Source organism: Nomascus leucogenys, chromosome 2 (assembly GCF_006542625.1).
Source record: "Nomascus leucogenys isolate Asia chromosome 2, Asia_NLE_v1, whole genome shotgun sequence".
Lineage (NCBI taxonomy): Eukaryota > Metazoa > Chordata > Mammalia > Primates > Hylobatidae > Nomascus > Nomascus leucogenys.
Window position 1 is genome coordinate 3,309,892 of NC_044382.1, and position 22,067 is coordinate 3,331,958.

A 22,067-nucleotide genomic window follows, 5' to 3' on the forward strand; every position below is an offset into this window, starting at 1 on the left:
TTAGTGAAATATTATTAATGGTAATGTCTAATAAGATGATCTCAGTGGGAACTTGGAGCCAGTTCGCCCCTGGCTATGGCTGCTTAGCTGACCTGGTAAGATCTGTCTGATTGCCAGACATTTGTCAAAGAACTGACCCTTGCAGAGAACTGACCCACCAGGGGGTGGGCAAAGCTATTGTCTAGTAACTAAGCCTTAAGTAATTAGAGGGCAGTGAGGCTTTTAAGTAGACGGGACAGCCAGATATCTACTACTCCATCTGCCCCGGACCAGCTGCCCAGTAGTTAAGTCTGGATTCTAGAAAGATAATGCAGGTGCTCTGGTGAAAAAAAGGAGAGGGAGCTGTCACAGTCAATGATGGACCTTGGGGTCCAGGCAGCTCTAGGTAGGCTCCCCTTCCCATGCAAAGAGGAGAGAGAGCCATTCTTCTACTGCACTTTGCCATGCGTTCCTGCGCCTCTTGACCCAGAGCATGTTTGGGATGTCTTTAGTGAGCCAGCAGCCTAACCTGGCCAGCGAGGAAGGCCCCGCTGCAGAGCAGTGGGATCCCAGACAGCTGCAGTGACAGAGCCAGCAGCTGGCCTGGGCCCAACGCCATGTTTAGTTAAGAGCAGCAGTGATGCCAGTGTTCCTGCTGCAGTTACCTGGAAGTGGCATGGGAGGGGGGACAGGGCACCCAACAAGCAAGCAGAGCAATGGGACAGCCCCAGTGGGAACCTCTGGGTCCTGCCAATTGCCTTTATGGCTGGTATGTGCTGGCAAGCCAAGGAGGACTATGGGGCAGGCGGCAGGGGGATTCCTGGGTTCAGCAGCGCATATGGAGACTGGCAGCCAGTGGAGGAGCAGAGCGTTCTTAGTGGAGACATGGACCTAAGACTTCAGAGGATGATTTTTCCGGGTGGAACTGGGGAGTTTAGTGGAATAATGGAGACGCTGCTGAGTTGGCAGGAATAGAGCTAGAACATGAACACACGGGGGAGTCCTCTGGGGCCTTCTGGAAATACCTGGGGTAGGGACTTAGCTGGGGCTGGATGTCACCAGTCAGCCATGGGGGGTGGTGAGACGGTGCAGCTGGAATGAGTACTGTTCTCAGTGGCCTCATTTATACTCCCAGGCACGCGGGGCTTAAGGAAATTTGGTTGTATGATACTACACTGTACTTGCAAATGTAAGAAATTGTTGACAATAATAAAAACAAGAAGGGGATTTACTCTGCTCAATGCCCAGAGTCCCCTCTTGCATTTAGATGTGATGAATCTAAGAAGAATTTTCCTTTGAATGTTGGTAGAACTTCACATTCAAAAACGTGTTCAATTTCCCTCACAATTAATTATAATGATAATTGTTCTCTCCTTGTTGTCATGCTCTGCAAACTATGAAATGATGAATTAGATTACAATTTGCATATATCAGACTTGAAATAAAGCTTTTTTCCCCTTGTTCTGGCCCTCTTTGTGGGCTTAGCAATAGGAGAATCCCTCCCTGCACGCCCTCTGTCTCCTGACCCAGGTGCGGGTGGTGAGAAGGGAGTGATGGAGAGAGTCACAGACAAAGTGACTTCAGCTGGGATTTGGAGGCTTGGTGCTCAAAAGAGATGGTGTCAGGTGGAAGAGACAAATGAATCTGCATGGGGAAGCCATGGAGGCTGGCAGTATGGCCCAGAGTGTGTGTGTTGGGGTCCCCAGCAGAGAGAGCTGCCGAGGGAGGGATGTGAGCATCGGGAGTTGAGGGCAGAGAGGTGGGCTGAGACTCGATTGTGGAAATGCTGAGCCAACCTGTACCCATTTTCAGAGTGCCTCTGCCCCTTGCCCACTCCAGTGCGCTATCGGAAGCTTTGGCTTCCTTGAATCTCTTCTTTGTGCTGCCGCAAGCCCAGGACACCCTCGTGCCCCTGCCTCCAACATCATCTCTGCACTTTTTATTACCTCCTCTCGGCTCAACCTTCAAGCTGCTTAGCTCGGGGGTAAGAAAGTAATTTTGATTATCTGATGAAGTCAGTGCTGCCAGCTGGGGCAGTTGGAGAGGCAGTGCCATCCTCGGATCCATCACAGATTGGGAGCCAGGGCCCGATGCAGGGACTGACGTGTGGCTTCAGGTAAGTCATTCATCCTCTCACAGCTTCCTTTGCTCATCTGCAAAGTGGGCCTAGTAATAGCCACGTGCCTGGCTTCCCGAGGATGATGAGCATCCCTTGTGCTCTGTCTCTTGGCAGAAAACAGAGTATATGGGAGAAACCTTGCAATGCAGTGTCTCAGCAGACACTGAGCTCATCAGACAGAAAATCACCATGTGGTGGACAAATTTGACAAAAGCATTGCTGTGTTACCAGCTGCTGTGTTTTGCATCAACTACTGGAGGGATCGGGGAATAATCCATCTGAAGCAGAGCTGCCCTTTTGGTGGAAAGACACCTGCACAGGCTTTTGGGGAGTGCAGATGAGACTAGACTGCTCTGGGGATGAAGAAGCAGCAGCGCTGAACCTTAACTGGCTTTGGGCTTTCTCAGGGAGCAGGTGGGGCCAAGGGCAGGCAGCTGTAGCCAAGTGGCTGTGTAATTAACAGCATGAGGAAGGGGCTTGGCTCTGGGTAGGAGAAGACCCTGGAAAAGTGGCAGCAGGCCAGGCTGTGGAGAGAGATGGCTGTGGGGCTTGCACTTCGGCTTTAGAGCCTTGATTCCTAATATTGAAGTTTAAGTGTTGATTTTCTGGAGAAAAACATGCTTGTAAATCCACAGACTAACTCTGAGAGGATGCATAAGGAACTTCAAAGCGGTCATTCCTTTTGGGGTAGGAAATTGGAGTGTAAGGAGGCTTCACTCTTTAACCATATATATTGTTTTGTGTGCTAATCAAATAATTTAAAATATGAATTCTATGGTTTTGCTTCGAAATTTGCCTGTAACATCCTCAAGTCTTTAGTAGAGACCGAAAGTGCGGCAGCCTTGTCTTGGTGCAGCGTCCCACATAGGAGGGGCTGGGTTCTCCCAACCTGGGAGAAGGGGCCACCGTGCATCTGGCACAGAGGGGAGAAGTGGGGAGATACACTTCTGGGTAAGAATAAGTGGTGATCATTCCCAGAGAACCCTCAGAAGTGTTTGAGAGGAGCCTGGCTTTCCTGTGGTCCAATAGTTTGGGGACTTGGGTTACTTGGCAGTTATGGAAAAGGTAATCTCAGACAGCTTTGAGGACTTAGAAGCTCTCAAGCTGAAGCAGATTCCAGTGTGTGAAATGAAGAAAACATTGAGGACACTGGCTCAAAGAAAGGCATCTTCTCTTTTTAAAATCTTGCATCACCCTCACTTCCGCTTTATGAGATGAGTATTCTTATTCCTGTTTTAGGGATGAGCAAACTGAGGCTTAGAAGTGAAACGATTTGCTCAAGGTTAACAGACCTGACTGCAGATTCAAAATGCTTTCCAGCACCTCACAGCAGCTTCTCAGTAGGAAGGGAAGGAGAGGAAGAGGGAAGATGAGATGGAGATTCAGAGGAGAAAATAGAGGGGACTTAGACCATTGAGACACTGGCTCATTATGTGGTGGGCTTGAACCCTTAATGGACACCTCCAAAGTCCCTGATCCAGCTTCCAAATTAAGAGTGTAGTACCTTTGAAAAGAAGTCTGCTTTGAAAGTTGGTGGGGAGTCTCTTTAGAAGTGCGTATTTGCAGAAGGCTGAGGGAGTAGGGCAGGTAAGGAAGGGCTGTGGGCTGAGTTATTTAGGGACTGTCTCAGAACCGTCTCTCTAATATGCACACAGTGGCTGCAGTTGCTTTCTCTAACAACACCAGTGGAGTCACTCTCTGCTCTCCTGGTTTGAACTTTATGTGGCAAGGAGCACAAAATCTAAACAAATCTGGCTTAGAAAACAAATCTGGATTAGCCAGGCATGGTGGCTCATGCCTATAATCCCAGCACTTTGGGAGGCTGAGGCAGGAGGATTGCTTGAGCCCAGAAGTTCAAGACCAGCCTGGGCAACATTGCAAAACCCCATTTCTACAAAAAAAAAAAAATTAGCTAGCTGTGATGGCGCATGCCTGTTGTCCCAGCTACTCTACTCGGGAGGCTGAGGTGGTAGGATTGATCGAGCCTGGGAGGTCAAGGCTGCAGTAAGCCATGATCACGCCACTGCAATCCAGTGTGGACAACAGAAAAAGTCCCTGTCTCAAAAATTAAATGAATAAATAAAATAAAATGCATTGGGTCATTTGGCTAAACAGTCCAGGGGCAACTAGTTTCCTAGATGGTGAGATCTGAGGGTCACCTGGAGCACGCGTCTGAGGATGCTCTGCCTCTCAGTACTATTCCTGCAGAGAGTATTGTTAGGCAGACTTTCTCCCAGTCGTGGATGCCAGAATGGTGGTCAGAAGTTCCTGGGTTAGCATCCTTCTTCATTAATATCCAGCAGGAAAAAGAGGGAGTTTCTTCTTAGTTCCCTTGGATGAAGCATAAACTTTTCCTTTTTCTTTAAAAGCTTCAGCTTCTCATTGACTCATGGGATTGAATTAGTAACCTGCCCAGCAGGGTCCACTTGGGAAGCTTATTTATGTTTCATTTAATTTGTACCTAATGACTTAGAGGGGAGGGGAAGTGAATTCTCTAGTGGTTTATTTAAATTCTTTGTGATGCCCAAAGAATGGCTGAAAAGCAGAGAGGGGCGAGAAGAGAAGATAGATGGGCTTTCCTGGGGGTCAGTCTACCCATGGGTGGCCTGCCATTCTCCTCTGTCAGCAAGGCATGGGAACAAAGACAAGCTCTGAATGGGAGCCCCCTCCTGATGCAGTAGCCCAGCTAGAGACATGATTCCTTAGGAAGGGCTCTGATGGATGTTTGGAGGGTGTCCTGGTGTTGGGGGATGAGACACGCTGTCTATCTGAATGCTTTATCCCCCACCATCAGTTTTTGATTATGAAAAATTTTAAACATATAGAAATTTGAATATTGCAGTGATCACCTTATACAGTGATCCCCTTATACACCTAAAAATTTAAAAATTTTAATTTTTACAAATTAAGATTTTAAAAAATGTACATGAACTACTTGGAAGTCAGTTGCAAATGTCAGGACACTTTTCCCATCAAGGCTTCCTTATGGATCTCCTAAAAATGACATCCCCTCCATAATCATGACATAGTTGTCATACCTGGAAAATTAATACTCATTCTCTAATAGCATCTCATATCCAGAGTCAATTATCCCCCCCAAAGTCTTTTTTGCTGTGTTTTATTTGAACCAGGATGCAGTCCGTGTTGATGCCTTTATTCTGTAGTCTCTTTTATTTTAGACCATTACCCGCACTTTAAAAAAATGCCACTGAGTTTTTTGAAGAGACCATCTGTTTCCTCATTCCAATCTATTCCTCATTTTTCTCATAAATTTGAGGTTAAATATAAAGGCTTAATAATTAGATAGATTCAAATTAAAGCTTTTTGCAAGACGATTTCACTGGTAATGCTATGATCTTCATATCATGCCACCGCCCCAGCTATCAGGTCATTAATGTGGTGCAGGCAATGCTAGTCAGAGCTCTTCCTGGTAAAGGTGCTTTTTCCTCTCTGAATTTGCTAAGTGCCTCTTGGAAACAGAAGCATTGGCCTGTCCCCAAGCAACCTTCACCTAATAGTTTTAATATTTAATGATGAAACTTCCCTGAAGCAATGATTTCATTAGAAATTGTAGGATGATGGGTTTTCTTCCTTTTTTTTTTGTTGTTATACTTTAAGATCTGGGATACGTGTGCAGAATGTGCAGGTTTGTTACATAGGTATACACGTGCCATGGTGGTTTGCTACACCCATCAATCTGTCATCTACATTAGGTATTTCTTCTAATGCTATCCCTTCTTTAGTCCCCTACCCCTGACAGGCCCCAGTGTGTGATGTTCCCCTTCTTGTGTCCATGTGTTCTTATTGTTCAACTCTTGCTTATGAGTGAGACCATGCATTATTTGGCTTTCCGTTCTTGTGTTAGTTTGCTGAGAATGATGGTTTCCAGCTTCATCCATGTCCCTGCGAAGGGCATGAACTCATCATTTTTTATGGCTACATAGTATTCCGTGGTGTATATGCCACATTTTATTTATCCAGTCTGAGGATGATGGTTTTTCTAATTCTATCATCTTGGGTTATTTTAGAGTGGGGATATCTCTGCTTCCAGAGCTGGAACCAGGGAGGCATAGGGAACTTAGAATGAATGCTGTTCACCCACCACCCTGAATCTTCTTTGACCCCAGTCACCCTGCAGGTGTTGGTTTGGACACCACTTTGTCTAACAGGCCTTCTCTAACCACCATGGTCTACATTAGGTATCCCTATTAGTCTCTGCCATTGTACTTATCACAGTTTATAAGAATATTCTATTTGAAGGTTAGGTGCTTAATCCCACTGGACTGTACAGGCTGTATCTATTTTATTTACCATTGTTTATCCATCATCAGGTTCAGAGCCTGGCACATAGTAGGTGCTCAATAAACATATTTTGGCTGGATGTAGCTAGTCAAACACAGACTATGAGGTCATACAGGACTGAGCTCAAGTCCTGGCTTGACTGGTCTTGGGCAATCATTTGACATCTCCGAATTTCAGAGAGGTCAACAGCTTATTTGAGAATTAAAGGAAATAATATGCGCAAAATATTTGTCTGCAGAGGAGAGTTCCCTTTCTTTCGTTCTCCAGCTACTGAAGCCTACATTTTTGCAAGAACCTTTGCAGTCTCGCTCCAACTTGTCTTATTAGCCTCCTCCCTTCCCACCTCCTTCCCCTACTCCTGCCTGTATTCCAAAAATGCAAGATTATTTACTGGACTGTAAAGGAAGTTTGCCCAAAGAGATGCATTTGGCCTTTGGTCTCCTGGGAGGTGATTCAGTTTTTGGAATGTCCTTCCTGATAAGAATATCTTTGTTTGCCTGAGGGTTTTGAACCATACCAGATAGATCACACTAATAATGTAATTTACAGTATGGGCTTTGGACCATGAAATATCAGCTCTACCTTTGGAGGAGTTGGAGACGAAGCTCAGGCATGTGGGTGATCAACAATGTCTATGTGACTAAGTTCCAAACTCCAAACATCAAGACTTGGCTGAGCTTCCCTGACTGGCAATTCCCCATGTATATTGTGGCACATCATTTCTGGGAGAAGTAGGCACTGTCCACATGACCCCACTGGGAAAGGAAAGTGGGAGGTAGTTCTTGGAACTCTGTTGGACCCTGCCCAATGCACCTCTTCCCTTGGCTGATTTTAATCTCTATCCTTTTACAGAAACAAACCACAACCACGAGCACAATAGCTTTTAATGAATTCTCTGAGGCCATCTAGCAAATTACTGAACCTGGGTTTGGAGCTAGGGACCCCTCAGAATTGTAGTTGGTGTCAGAAGTGGAAATGCTCTCGGGGACTCCTGCACTTTACATCACCTTCCATGTTATTTCCCACCCCCATGTGGCTGTGTACACTGTTTCCCCTTCCTGAATGCCCTCACCCTCTTCATCCATCCTACTGCATTTATCCATCCATCAGAACTACTCAGCTATCCTTCTCCATCCCTCTCAAGCCTTCATAGACTTTCCACACCCAGGGTAGAGTGGCTGTTTGCTGCCCAGGTGAATGTGATTGCATTTACCACCTAGAAATAGAGAAGCTATTAATGAATTTGCCCTTCTCCCCTCCTAGTCTAGATACTCTTCCCAAGTAGGGCCCAGGCTTGCTTTCCTTCCCTCTGTTCCTTTCCTTCAAGTGTGAGTCTATCCAGAGCCTCTGCTACCCCTTAGGAGGCCATTGCGTACTAGGAAATGTGTCCTTTTTGAGCATCCCATAGCATGGCTTGGTCACTGAAGTGTAGGCTGCATTTCAGTCCTCACTTGCTCACTCAGCTGGACGTTCTCCTGCAATGTGCACTCTGCATGGCATACACAGCTGTCCTACATGCATTCTTGCATTAATTTATATTCACATATGCATTTGCACATTCCTACACTCAATACTCCACGCAACAATGCCTACTTTAAGGACACAATGATGCCTATGACGTATCTCTCATCTGTGCATCCCAGAGCCTGGCACTATGCCTTGTGCTGAGTAAGGGCTTTAATGAATATATGAATAAATGAATAATTAAATGAATGACTCAAATTAGTGCAACTATTGCAGATACTATGGATTCACCAAGAATGTACATTTAGATTTCCTCCAAGAGCAGTGATTCTGAAGCTTATCTTTGTCAGGGCCTCTTTGGAACTCTGATGAAACCTCTAACCAGTCTCCTTCTGGCAAAATGTACATTGACATACTGTATAAGTCAGGATATCATAGGATCTTCTGAGGTAATAAACAGCTCTGAAATCTTATTGGCTTAATACTGCAGAAGTCTGCTTTTTCCTGAAGTTAATACTCCATGCAGGATGGCAGGGACTCTCTGCTCCATACAGACATTCAGGGCCCCAGGTTGTTGGAGTTTTCACCACCTTAAAACACTGGGTCTACTCAGTTACTGTGAAGGGCTACAAAAAAAATTGGAGGATTATTAAACAGCTCTTCAAAGATTTGGTGCAGAAGTGGCACACATTACTTCCATTCTCAGCCCATTGAACAGACCTAATCCCATGGTCCTAAAGTAACTTCAAGGTCACTGGGCAGATGTATTGTTTGATGAATTCCATTGCCTCTTACACACACACACACACCCACACACACACACACAATTTCAAGGTGATCCATGGATCTTTTAGGGGACCTCATGTTTAAAAGCAGTCAAGGGTCAAGCTATAAAGTGTCTTGAATGCCATGCTAATATTTATATTTATATAAGTCAGGATTTTATATTAGAAGCCAGGATTCACCACTTAAAGTCCTGCAGTGCTGGACAGTGGCACAGCAGACTAAGCACAGGTTGTGCCTTCAGGGTATAAGCGGCAAGGTCTGGATGGTGCAAGGGCCATCTATGAGTGGAGGAAGCATCTCCTCTCTGCTCAAATCAATTTTTTGCCCTGTGGGAAGTGCATTCAGTATTTTCCCATCTTCCATTTATTCAAGAGGAATCAGAAATCCAGATTTTAGTTTAAATCTCCCAATACATAAAATATTGGCTCATTTAAAACAAAAACACCCTGCTGGCCCATGCCATGGAAGCCTATTGATGAGCTAGATATGGCATGTGGGCTTCTGGCAGTTTCTGACTTCTGTTAGGAGGGAAACTTTTCCTCCCTCCAGCCCAAGCACTTGACCCACATGCACTCCCTCAGCCTGACCTGTATCCGGGGAGGCGGACCCATCCTGTTTAGCTGGTGTTTAAAAAATTCATGCTCATTATTTCTCTCCAGAGCACTGGAAATTATACTTTGCTTCCTTAGAGTTTTTGGTGAAGTCCCTTTAGCCCTGAGCTCACCAGGTTTGCACTGGAAGCCAGTGGGTCATAAGTAAAGCTTGATTTTATTAGCTCATGAGAAGAACCAATCCTCTCTCTTGCCATTTTCATGTCTCCCTTGGGCCTGTTGACCAACCAAGGTTGATTAACGTGTAGGCAACAGACAGTGGAACGTACAAATAAAATGGAAGCTCAAGCTATTTACAGTTCTTCTGGAGAGAGCAAGTTGCCGGGATTGTCTGCCTGCACCAGTTTCTAATTTGGGCACGTTTTGTGGGGATGGAGTTTGTAGTGGTGGGGAGGGGGCTTCCTGCCTGCCAGGCACAAGGCACGGGCTATGCTCATTACCTTCTTTACGTGTTCACAACTTCATACAGCTTTCAAGGTGCTTTGACATAAATCTTCTCATTTAATTCTCATAGCCAGCAAATGAAGCAGCTGTTATCACCCTTTCCCCAGATGAAGTAATGTAAGTTTAGAAAGGCAATGATGCCCTCTCCTTCAGTTTCTAGGATGTGACACAGCCAAGTGAAGTGACTTCTCATGAGTGTTTCCTAAAACTATAGGATTTGACATGACATCTCCACAATACAGCCTATTCCATGAGCCATGTGTATTACTGTGCACAAAATAATTTTTTTCTGAGACAGGGTCTTGCTCTGTCACCCAGGCTGGAGTGCAGTGGAGCGATCACAGCTCACTGCAGCCTCGACTTCCTGGGCTCGAGTTATCCTTCTGCCTCAGCCTCCTGAGTAGCTGGGACTAGAGGCACATATCACCACGCCTGCCTCTTTTGTTTATTTTTATTTTTTAGAGACAGGATAATGTAGTTTAGACGCTGTCTCCTCTAAATGTCATGTTGAATTGTAATCCCAAATGTTGGAGCTGGGGCTTGGCGGGAGGTATTGGATCATGGAGATGGATCCCTCATGAATGGTTTAACAGCATCCCCTTGGTGCTATTCTCACAAGAGTGAGTGAGTTCTTTTGAGATCTGGTTGTTTACAAGTGTATGGCACCTCTCCCACCTAGCCCCTACATCCATGTGACATACTGGCACCTCCTCAACTTCCACCATGATTATAAGCTCCCTGAGGCCTCACCAGAAGCAGTTCTTGGTGCTATGCTTCCTGTACAGCCTGTAGAACTATAAGCCAATTAAATCTCTTCTCTTTATAAATTACCCAGCCTCAGGTATTTATAGAGATGCAAGAGTGGCCTAATACATCGGGTCTTGCTACGTTGCCCAGGCTGGTCTCAAACTCCTGGGCTCAAGTAATCCTCCTGCCTTGGCCCCTCAAAGTGCTAGAATTAGGTGCAAGCCTAATCCAGGTGCAAGTCACCACACCTAGGCTTAAATAACTTGAAAAAATATACTTCATATCACTCCCATTTATATTTAGCTTTGCTTTATGCAGTAATATCTGTAAAATCCCAGATTTTATGTACTTTTGAAACTTTTTCTAATTTGCGTTAAGATAAATAGAATAGGAGCTCTTTGCCCACTGGCTCTGGGTCTCTATTTGTTTTTACTATTGATTTATCTTAACTTTTAAGTTCAGGGGTACATGTGCAGGTTTGTTGAACAGGTAAGTTGTGTGGCACAGGAGTTTGGTGTACAGATTATTTCACCAGCCAGATAATAAACATAGTACCTGAGAGGTAGTTTTTCGATCCTCACCCCCCTCCCTTCCTCCACCCTCAAGTAGGCCCTGGCATCTGTTGTTCCTTTCTTTGTGTCTATATGTAACCAATGTTTAGCTCTCATGGATAAGTGAGAACATGCAGTATTTGGATTTCTGTTCCTGTGTTAGTTTGCTTAGGATAATGCCCTCTAGTTCCATCCAGTTTGCTGCAAAGGACATGATCTCATTCTCTTTTATGGCCACACCATACTCCATGGTGTATATATACCACATTTTCTTTAACCAGTCTACCACTGATAGGCATTTAGGTTGATTCCTTGTCTTTGCTATTATGAATAGTGCTTCAGTGAACACCTGTGTGCATGTGTCTTTATGGTAGAATGATTTATATTCCTTTGGGTATATACCCAATAATGAGATTGCTGGGTTGAATAGTAATTCTGATTTGGGTTTTTGAGAAATTGCCAAATGCTTTCCACAATAGCTGAACTAATTTACATTCCCACCAGCAGTGTATAAGCATTCCCTTTTTGCCACAACCTCATCAGCATCTGTTATTTTTTGACTTCTTAATAGTAGCCGTTCTGACTAGTGTGAGGTGGTATCTCATTGTGGTTTTGATTTGCATTTCTCTAATGATTAGTGATGTTGAACATTTTTTCATATACTTATTGGCTATGTATATGTCTTCTTTTAAAAAGTGTCTGTTCATGTTCTTTGCCCACTTTTTTATGGAATTGTTTGTGTTTTGCCTGTTGATTTGCTTAAGTTCCTTATAGATTTTAAATATTAGACCTTTGACACAGATTCCCACTAGGAATAGCACGCTCAGGAGAATTCTCATGGTGGAGGCAGGTGACTTGGACCATCCTGGCTTTGAGGTCATGGCTGTCAGATGGCTCACTCTGTGAGTGCCACTTTTCATTGGCATGGATGCTCCATCCCTTTCTGAGCTAGGTGGCCTCTCATCAGCCTGTAGAAGTGCAGCCCTGGAGATAGGTCTTGGTCCAGCCCATTTTTCATGTCCTCTCAAAGATAAGACTGCCAAAAGCCCATGCCCTACATGAAAGAGCTGGCCTCTGGTAAAACTCTGCCTGGGATTCTCACCACCCCTGGTCAGTATGGATGTGACCACTAAAGGGAGAGTACCTATCATCTGTGGGTTTCACAGGAATCTTATGAGGTTAGTACAGTTATTATTCCCATTTTACAGATGAGGAAACTAAGTTGCAGTGGTGAAGTCACTTGCCACACAAGTGGCAGGTGATAGAGCTGGGATATGCTCCTGTGTCTGCCTGTCCTCTAAGACAGTACTTGGTTTCCTCTATCACATTCTCTCCTAATACTTCAAACTGTAATTGTCAAATGTGTTGACTGAATGAGAAAAGTCAGAATTAAGATGAAAACTCTCCCTTTTCACAGGGCACATGCTATAGCTTTAACTGCATTAAAACTATCCCCAAATATCAGCAAGCTGAGAGATTGTGGTACAGAGAGAAGATGTTTTGTGAACCTCCTGTATGAGATCAGCTTATATGGGAACCCAGAGAAGGAAGTTGCTCATTCATTCATTTATTCAACAATTATGCGTGTTTATTTGTTTTTATATTTTTCCCTTTCTCACTACCTGAACATTGAACAGTTATTTTACTAAGCATCTACTATGTGCCAAACACTGTTTGAGGGGCCGGGGGAAAGAACAGTAAACAAGACCAACAAATACCTAGTCTCATGGAAATAGCATCTTGGTGGGAATGAAGCAAACAAGAAGGCAAACAAATAAAATGTATGTAGTGATAATGGCAATGGAGAAAAATAAAGCAGCTTAAGGAGAATAATCATTTACTTTTTGAACCCTATGTGGGCTGCTGGCATAGAGTGGTGAATGTAAGTAAGCTGGTGTCGCCCACAGGGCTCACAGTCTTGGAGGGAAGACAGACTTTAGAGGATTAAATAAGTGCACAAATCAATAAGTTACTCCGAACTGTTGAAAGTTCAAAGGAAGAAAATGATGCATCAGTTTTAGAGAGAAGAAAGGGAGAGCCCTAATTTAACAGGTGTCTCAGTCAGTTTTTACTGCTCTAACAGAATACCAGAGACTCGGCGGCTTAAACAACAAACCTATTTGTCACAGTTCTGGAGACTCAGAGTTGAAGATCTGGGTGCCAGCATAGTCAGGTTGTGGTGAAGGCATGCTTCCTGTTTGTAGGTGGATGCCTTCTTGGTGTATCTGAGGAGAGAGAGAGGGAGAGAGAGAGAGAGAGAGAGAGGGAGAGAGAGAGAGAGAGGAAGAAGAAGAAGAGAGAGACAGGAAGAATAATGAGGAGGAGAGAGGGAGAGAGTATGGAGGAAGCAAGCTTTCATGTCTTTTATTAGAGCACTGTCTTAGCTCATTTGTGTTGCTATATATAAAGGAATATCTGATACCAGATAATTAACAAAGAAAACAGGTTTATTTGGCTCATGGTTCTGCAGCCTGTACAAGAAGCATGGCACCAGCATCTGCTTCTGGTGAGGGCTTCAGGAAGCTTTCACTCATAGTGGAAGATGAAAGGCAGCAGGCATCACATGGTGAGAGAGGAAGGATGAGAGAGGGGAGGGAGGTACTGGGCTCTTTTCAACAATCAGCCCTCTAGAAAACTAAAACTAATAGAGTAAGAACCACTCGTTACCTCCAGGAGGCACCAAGCCCAACATGAAGGATCCGCTCCCATGACCAAAACACCTCCCGCCAGGCCTCACCTCCAATACTGGGGATCAAATTTTAACATGAGATTTAGAGAGGACAAACTTCCAAACTATATCAGGCACTAATTTTGAAATTACCTGACAGGTTCTTCCTGCCTGTTGCACAGACAAAATCAATTCACTGAGACCATGATATTGCAATAAAGAGAGAGAGTTTAACTGACATGAGGCCAGCCACGTGGAAGATGGAGTTATTACAAAATCAGTCTCCTCAAAGTCTCAGGGGTTAGAGTTTTTCAAGGATAGTTTGGTGGGTAGAGGGCTAGGGAATGGGGATGTTGTATAGGATCATAGGGGAAACAGTCTTTGCGTGCTAAGTCAGCCTCTGGGTGGGCACCACAGGGCCTGTTGAGTCAAGGGTCCAGATGGAGTGAGATGGTCATCAGAAATGCAAAAGTCTGAAAGAAAAATCTCAAAGGGCTGATCTTAGGTTCTACAAATGTGATGTAATCCACAAGAGTGATTGGGGAACTTACACCATCTTATGACTTCCAGAACAATGGCTGATTATTGTTTAACTACACTGCCTCACAATCTAGGCACTTGCCCTTCCTTGGCTGGGGAACTCTCCATCAGTACCTCTTTTCTGTTCAATTTCTGTTTACTCTGCAAATCTGAGCTGCTGCTTCCCTAGCGTGGCTGCCCAGCACCCTGTCTAAATCAGCTCCACCCACCGCCATACTCATTTTCTTTCTTTATCTTAGTTTTTTAAACCTTATTCCACTTCTCACAATTTGGGATGACGTTTTTATTTGTGTGTGTGTTTCATGCCTCCTTCTCCAGTGCACTGTAAGCTTCATAAAATCGGGGGCCTTTTCTGTCCTATTCATCTGCAAATCCCCAGGTGGTCTGAGCAGCTGTCATGCAGCAGGTGCTGAATGTGTATTTGTTGAAATGAAATAAAATGAATGAAGGACTTATGCTAAGAGCTTCCACACTTCCACAGCTATTGGTCATATAAGCCCACAGCAACTTGATGAGAAGCAGTATTTCCCTATTATACAGATGTGGAAACTGAGGTCCAAGGTCACACAGTTCGTAGGGGTAGTGCTGAGTTCAAGTTCGTGTTGTCTGACTCTAACAGGACTCTTCCCTTGATTGACTAACAGCCTCTGCAGACAGCACTCTGCACCCCTGACAGGTCAAAAAGGTGCATACATACAGACACATAGTTTATTTTTTTTCAAAGAAACAGCTCCTTTGTTCCTAGGGCTGAATTCAGTCCTGTTTCCTTTCCTGTTTTAAATGCTGGTTTCCACCTGGATATAGTGTAGTGTAGTGTAATATTGTAAGATGTAATGCTCGTCCTCTGTGAATCTCATGGAGCTTTACAGGTATCAGTCCTCAATCTTCTCTGGCAATAAAATAGCTACCTGAACACAAGATATTGACAATTACACTGTGCATATCTCAGAATATATTACAAATGCATTACAAATGATTTTTTTCTGGGGTAGCAGGACACTGCTGGTATATCAATTGATTTTACCTAAAATATAAATCACTAGCACAGTAGCTGAGACCCCTAGAACTTTTGGGAGGCTGCCATGAAAGTCCATGGCAGTTTTTCATATTTTTGAAGATGCGATGGAAATTGTACATTTCCTTGCGATCTGGCCATCAGTCCCCACATTTCTCAGCTCTGTGAGGGCATGGGAACTCCCTGCGCCACCATTAATAATGCCTTCTCTTTTTGAAACCATGGTTTTGGAAAAGATTTTGCTTTACCAAGCAAACCATGGGTAGTGCTGAAAAATACATTTGTCTTCTGGGTTCCTGCTAATCACAGACCTTGAGGGTAGCTATCAGAGCTTTTGATTGCAGGAAATGATGAGATACAAATGAGAATACAGGCCCACAGTTGTTTGCCTGGAATTCCCAGATCCTCAAAGCTCTGGAGATGGAAAGTGGTTGCGTAACAGGATAAGCCACGGGTCAACAACCATGACCACATGAGAGAGACTGTATGGCTGCAAGCCTAAAACATTTCCTATCTGGCCCTTTCCAGAAAAGCCTACTGACCCCTTCCTTTAGTGGCAAAACCTGAACGTCAGTGAGGCAAGGTGCTTATTCGTGGGTTTTGCTGTATGTGCTTTGTCATGTTTTATTACAGGGCATGGTCCAGAACTCTCTGATACTATTCCTAATTATATGCTATATACAATTTATTATATACTTAATATCTAAACATCCTTTAACGCATCTGTTGTCAGGGTTTTTTTTTTTTTTTTTTTTTTTAAGGCAGAGTCTTGCTCTGTCACCCAGGCTGGAGTGCAGTGGCGCTATCTCGGCTCACTGCAAGCTCCACCTCCCAGGTTCACACCATTCTCCTGCCTCAGCCTCCCAAGCAGCTGGGACTACAGGCGCCCGCCACCACGCCCAGCTAATTTTGTTTGTATTTTTAGTAGAGACGGGGTTTCACCGTGTTAGCCAGGATGGTCTCGATCTCCTGACCTCGTGATCCGCCCGCCTCGGCCTCCAAAGTGCTGGGATTACAGGCGTGAGCCACCGTGCCCGGCCCTGTTGTCAGGGTTTCAAATAAAATGAGGACCTGTGATAGCTAACACTGACTGTTTTCTCTGTGCCAAAACGGTTTTAAGTAACATCCATGCCTTAATCCCTTGCAATTCTTCCAGATAAATCATATTATAATTCCCTTTATACAAATGATGACATTGTGGCAAGAGAAGTAGCAGACCGAAAGTAAGTCACTAGTAAATGACAGAATCACATCCTAACCCCACATTTAGCCTTGAGACCTTGTGCTCTTATCCCTTCTCCAGACAGCTTCTCACAAACAGCTATTTCTGATGCAATGATATAGATGCTGGGCCTAAGGAGGGAAAATGTGGGCTTTCAAGGTCAGGCACACCTTGCCCTGCCTCTTGCCAGGTGTGTGACTTTAGGCAAAACATCACCTCTCCAGCCTCCTTATCTGTAGCATGGGAATAATCAAAATCACTGGGGTTATTCTAGAGATTATTATTTAGTTAATTATGGTAGCTCCTACTTACATAGAACTTACTGTATGCCCAGAACTAGTCAGAGCCATTTATATACATTAACTCAGTGCTCATCACAGTTCTATGAGGTAGGCATTACTATTATGCCCATCATACAGATGACAAAACTGAGGCACAGAGAGCTTACGTGACCTGTCCATGGTCACTTGCTGGTAAGTAGTGAAACCAGGATGTGAACCCAGCTGACCGGTCCAGGCTGTGTGCTCGTAACAGCCGTGCACAGCTGACTATCTGTTATGTACCCAAGCCTCGATTTCCACATTCCTAAAATGGGGGCCATTGCTTGTGCCTTCCAGGATTGCAGGAGACACTGTAGATAGATACCTAACAAATATCTAATAGATATTAAAAGATAGTAGGTATTCAGAACAAGTTAATACAAAAAGTGACAAATATCATGGGAAGATAGTCTTACCCTTTCTAAAAACATTCAGAACAATTGCAATGAACCTATTTTCCCCAACATTCATTTTCTTTCTTTTTTTTTTTTTTTTTGAAGCTTTTTGTTGTTATTTTATTTTTCAACTTTCAGTTTAGGTTCAGGGTATACATGTGCAGGTTTGTCACATGGGTAAAGTGCATGTCACTGAGGCTTGGTGTACCAATGATCCCACCACCAAGGTAGTGAGCATAGTCCCTGATAGGTAGCCTGCCAATCCAGGCTCCCCTTCCACCCTCCCCTCTCAAGCAGTCCCCAGTGTCTATCGCTCCCATCTTTGTGTCCCTGTGTATTCAGTATTTAGCTCCCACTTGTAAGTGAGAACATGTGGCGTTTAGTTCTCTGTTCTGCATTAGTTGCTTAGGATAAGGGCCTCCAGCTGCATCCATGTTGCTGCAAAGGGCATGATTTCATTGTTTTTTTATGGCTACGTAGTATTTCATGGTGTATACGTGCCACATTTTCTTTTTTTTTTATTATACTTTAGGTTTTAGGGTACATGTGCACAATGTGCAGGTTTGTTACATATGTATCCATGTGCCATGTTGATTTCCTGCACCCATTAACTCGTCATTTAGCATTACGTATATCTCCCAACATTCATTTTCAAAGCAGAGTTTGGGCTTCTTACTTGGGGTAAAAGCTAAACTGTTGTTTCCTTTGCTCCACCTACAGCTGGTCCACCGTGTGATCTACATAGAGGCTGCCCAGGACTCTCAGAGTTCTTTTCCTTTCCCCAAATGTACCACATCTCCCTCTGCCCCTGGCAGACGGCAGACATTCTGTCATCACTCTGCCTGGTTGGTGCCTATTCCTGTTCAGGCTCTGCTTAAGATCACTTCCTCTTGGAGGCCCTTCCTGGCTCTGGCCTGGGCTGGCCCTGGGAATAGGTTCTCACTGCTGCCTTGTCATGGCCATATCCATGGGCATGGTACTTGCTCCCTTGTCTGCTGCCAGTGCTGGACCATGAGCTCTGGACGGCGGGGTTGTGTGTAATAATCTGTTCATAAAATGCATTTGAGGAGCTCTTTTAGTGATGCAGATACTGGGCCCACCTCAAGAGATTCTGGTTCAGACGTACCAGATTTGGACTCAGGAATCAGCATTTTTAACAAGTTCACTCCCCTTTCCCCCCATTGTATGTATGTATGTATGTATGTATGTATTCATTTTGAGATGGAGTCTCACTCTTTCTGCCAGTCTGGAGTGAAGTGGCACCATCTCAGCTCATTGCAACCTCTGCCTGCCGGGTTCAAGCAGTTCTCCTGCCTCAGCCTCCCAAGTAGTTGGGACTACAGGCGTGTGCCACCACACCCGGCTAATTTTTGTATTTTTAGTAGAGATGGGGTTTTGCCATGTTGACCAGGCTGGTCTCAAAATCCTCACCTCAGGTGATTCACCCACCTTGGCCTCCCAAAGTGCTGAGATTACAGGCATAAGCCACCATGCCTGGCCCCTTTCCCCTCATCTTAGATGAGCTGAATCTGAAAATGCCTGGGAGCAAGACTGGATCACCTGAACCTGGTGTGGCAGAAGCAGCCACGTGTCTCGAGACTTCCTAGTTGGAAGCTACAAGGATTTCAGGTCAGATGTCCAGCGATAGGCACAAGGGCTCTTATTGTAAAAACTATAGGAAACAAAAAGAACCCGGAAAGTGTTTAAGGCAGGGGAGCAAGCCCCTAGAGATGCAGACCACTGCATGGGTGAGGAGTCCCATCCTAGCTAGACATGCTGATCAGCAGAGGACTCTACCACCAGCTGCAGCTGAATCATTGCTGCTCAGATTCAAGCAGCCTTTGAAGGTAACTGGGGAAAAATGCTAACCATTGAGAATGAGGGGTAACAGGGATAAGGAAGCAAACCACAAGAAGGAAACTGTGGTGGGTAAAGAAGTTGAAAGCAAAACAAGGCAGATACTGTTTTCATGCCTAGTAAATAAGAAAAATAAATGGGGAAATCGTAACTCCCAGTGCTGGTCAGGACGTGGGAAAACGGAAAACCCTGAGTTCTGAGGCTAATGGTGTGAATGGACACAGCACATTTTGAAAAGCAGTGGCAGGAGGCATGAAGGGCCAAAAAGTGTTGCTGCCCTTGACCTAATAATTGTACTCACCAGGGAATTAATGGGAGGAAAAATTGTATGCACAAAGAAGTTCATTGCAACAGTATCTAACAGGCCAAAAAGAGAAAAAAAAGGCCATAAATGCATGCCCAGCGCCTGTGTATGTGGACAGGAACAGAGGGCAGCAAGAAGACCCTTGTATGCATGGGTAGCTGGCAGAGGGAAGGGCTGGCACCTGACAGCCAGAGGGGCAGCAGCTATAATGATGGACAGCAGTGAGAGCAGGCTGAACATTGGAGCCTGGGAACAGCAGTGATAGGTAAGGATTACTGCATCCTTACCATGTGTCTGCACCATTGAGACAGCCCTAGGGAGTGGACTCTTTAATTGCCTACATGAGGAGGAAGTGGAGGCCCAGGGAAGTTAAGGCACCATTATTCTCCACATGGTTGGTAAGGCCATATGTTGGGTTATTACTCACGTGGTTAGTAAGACCACACATTTAGGCGACTCTCCAAGTGGTTAACAAGGTCACATGGTTGGGTTACTCTCCACACGTTTAGTGAGGCCAAGTGGTTGGGCTACTACCCATGTGGTTAGTAAGGCCCTGTGGTTAGCAAGGCCAATGTGTTTGGGTTACTATCCATGTGGTTAGTAAAGGCATGTGGTTGGGCTACTACCCATGTGGTTGGTAAGGCCAAGTGGTTGGGTTACTATCCATGTGGTTAGGAAGGCCAAGTGGTTGGGTTACTACTCATGTGGTTAGTAAGGGCATGTGGTTGGGTTACTCTCCATGTGGGTCGTAGGGCCCTGTGGTTGTGTTACTCTCTCCACAGGGTTAGTGAGATCACACGGTTGGGTTACTCTCCACAGGGTTAGTGAGATCACACAGTTGGGTTACTCTCTCCACGCTTAGAAAGTTGATATGGTTGGGTTTTTACTCACGTGGTTAGTAAGGCCATATGGTTAGATCACTCCCCACGTGGTTAGTAAGGCCACATAGTAGGTTTATTACCTACATAGTTAGTAAGGCCACATCCCTTTGGAGCGGGGACTGCTAGTGATGCTGCCTCTCAATGCTGCTGCCCTCCTCCAGCATCCCTGTGATGTGTTGGCTGCTCTAGGTGCTTCCTGTGCCTTTATTAATTCATTTCCTCTTCACAAGAGCCTCATGTGGTAGGGCGATCCCCTCCTCACAGGCTGTTGGATAGCAGATTTGGAAGGAACATTAGGTATTTCATGGCTAAGAAGACAGGCTCTTGGAGGTACCCCCAGAGTGTGACCTAATAATTAATGACCTAATAATTAATGATTTTTCATGATATTGTTAATTAGAATAGTATCTGCAGTGTATTAATTATAATTGATTTGTGTGGTCTTTGTGCCAAACATCACCTCACCTCATAATCCCCCACATCACCCCATTTCGTTAGTTGTCATTATTATCATCTTCATTTTATAGATAGGTAAACTGATATCAGGAGAGTTGAAGCAGCTTTCCCAGGACCCCACAGCTAGTTAAAAACTGAGCTGAGATGCCTAATGGGTCTGTCCATCCAGAAGCTACACAGTCTGATCACTTTCCCACTTGGGATCACGGGAGAAGATATTGAGTTCCCTGCTGGGTCAGCAAAGAGGCCCCAGGACATCCCCAGAAGGTGGCCTTTGGGAGTCTCTGAGCCAAGCCCAGGTGTGAGACCTGGTATGGAGCCATTGCCTAAAGCCTATGGCCCTGGGGGCTGGTCGGCTGGGCACTGCTGGGGGCTCAGACAGGTGAGTGGGGCGAGGATGACCCTGAAGCTCATTTCTCCCTTGTCTGCTTCCCACCCAGGACCTGTGCAGGTGGCGTCAATTCATTATAGAAGAGGCTTCTGTTGAGCTTGTAAAATAAAAATGAAAAGCAAATGCCTGGGGTTGGCAGTGCTGGATTTTAAGCAGAGAAACAGAACTTTCTGGAGTTTGAGGCTCACTTGCCTACGCCCACACCCGTCTGGCAAGTTGAGCTGGTGAGTGTGAGTGAGTGAGTGAGCAAAGCAGCAGCAGCTAGCTATATTTCTGCTGCTGGCAGGCACAAGGGCTCGGGCTGATGCTGAGAGGCAGCCCTGCTTGCATCTGCATGGTCCTACCAGCTGGTTCTGGCTCTACATCCTTTGCCATTTCTCAGTGTGAGGGTAGACCAGATGACTGGCACTGGTTTGGAGGCTTTCATTGTGTGCACGACAGAGGAGGTGAGAGCACAAGGTTGGAAGCAAGTCATTCCTCCATCTGATGGCTTGTTGGGTAGCCTGGGGGCAGCCGCTTCACCTCTCTGTGCTTTACTTTCCTCATCTGTAAAATGGGGATAATAATAATTCCTACTTGTTAGGGTTATTGCAGAAGTTAAATTAGAAAGTGCATCAATCCTGTGTACAAGGTGCTTTTTAGCTATTATAAGCTCTTGTTACCAAAATTAATTAGTTTGCCTGGGTCCTTCTCTGTGGCTCTTGATGTGTTTGGTGAATAAATATTCCCAGAAGAAGAAGAAAAAGTAACCAGTATTGACTGGCCAATTTTACTTCAGGGCTTTATTTCAGCCGTGGGTTCAGTTTCCAGGAGACTGGAGGAAACGCTATTTTTTTTAGTGAGAGGAGACCCCAAACACTACAGTTTCCTCTGCATAGAGGAGCCGTGGGCAGCATGAAGGAGCCGTGGGCAGCATGAAGGAGCTGACCATTGGAGCTTCTGGCTCTGACCCCACTGGATTCTCCACTGCCTGAGGGCTGCTGTCCACTTTTAATGCTATGATCTCTACACAGCA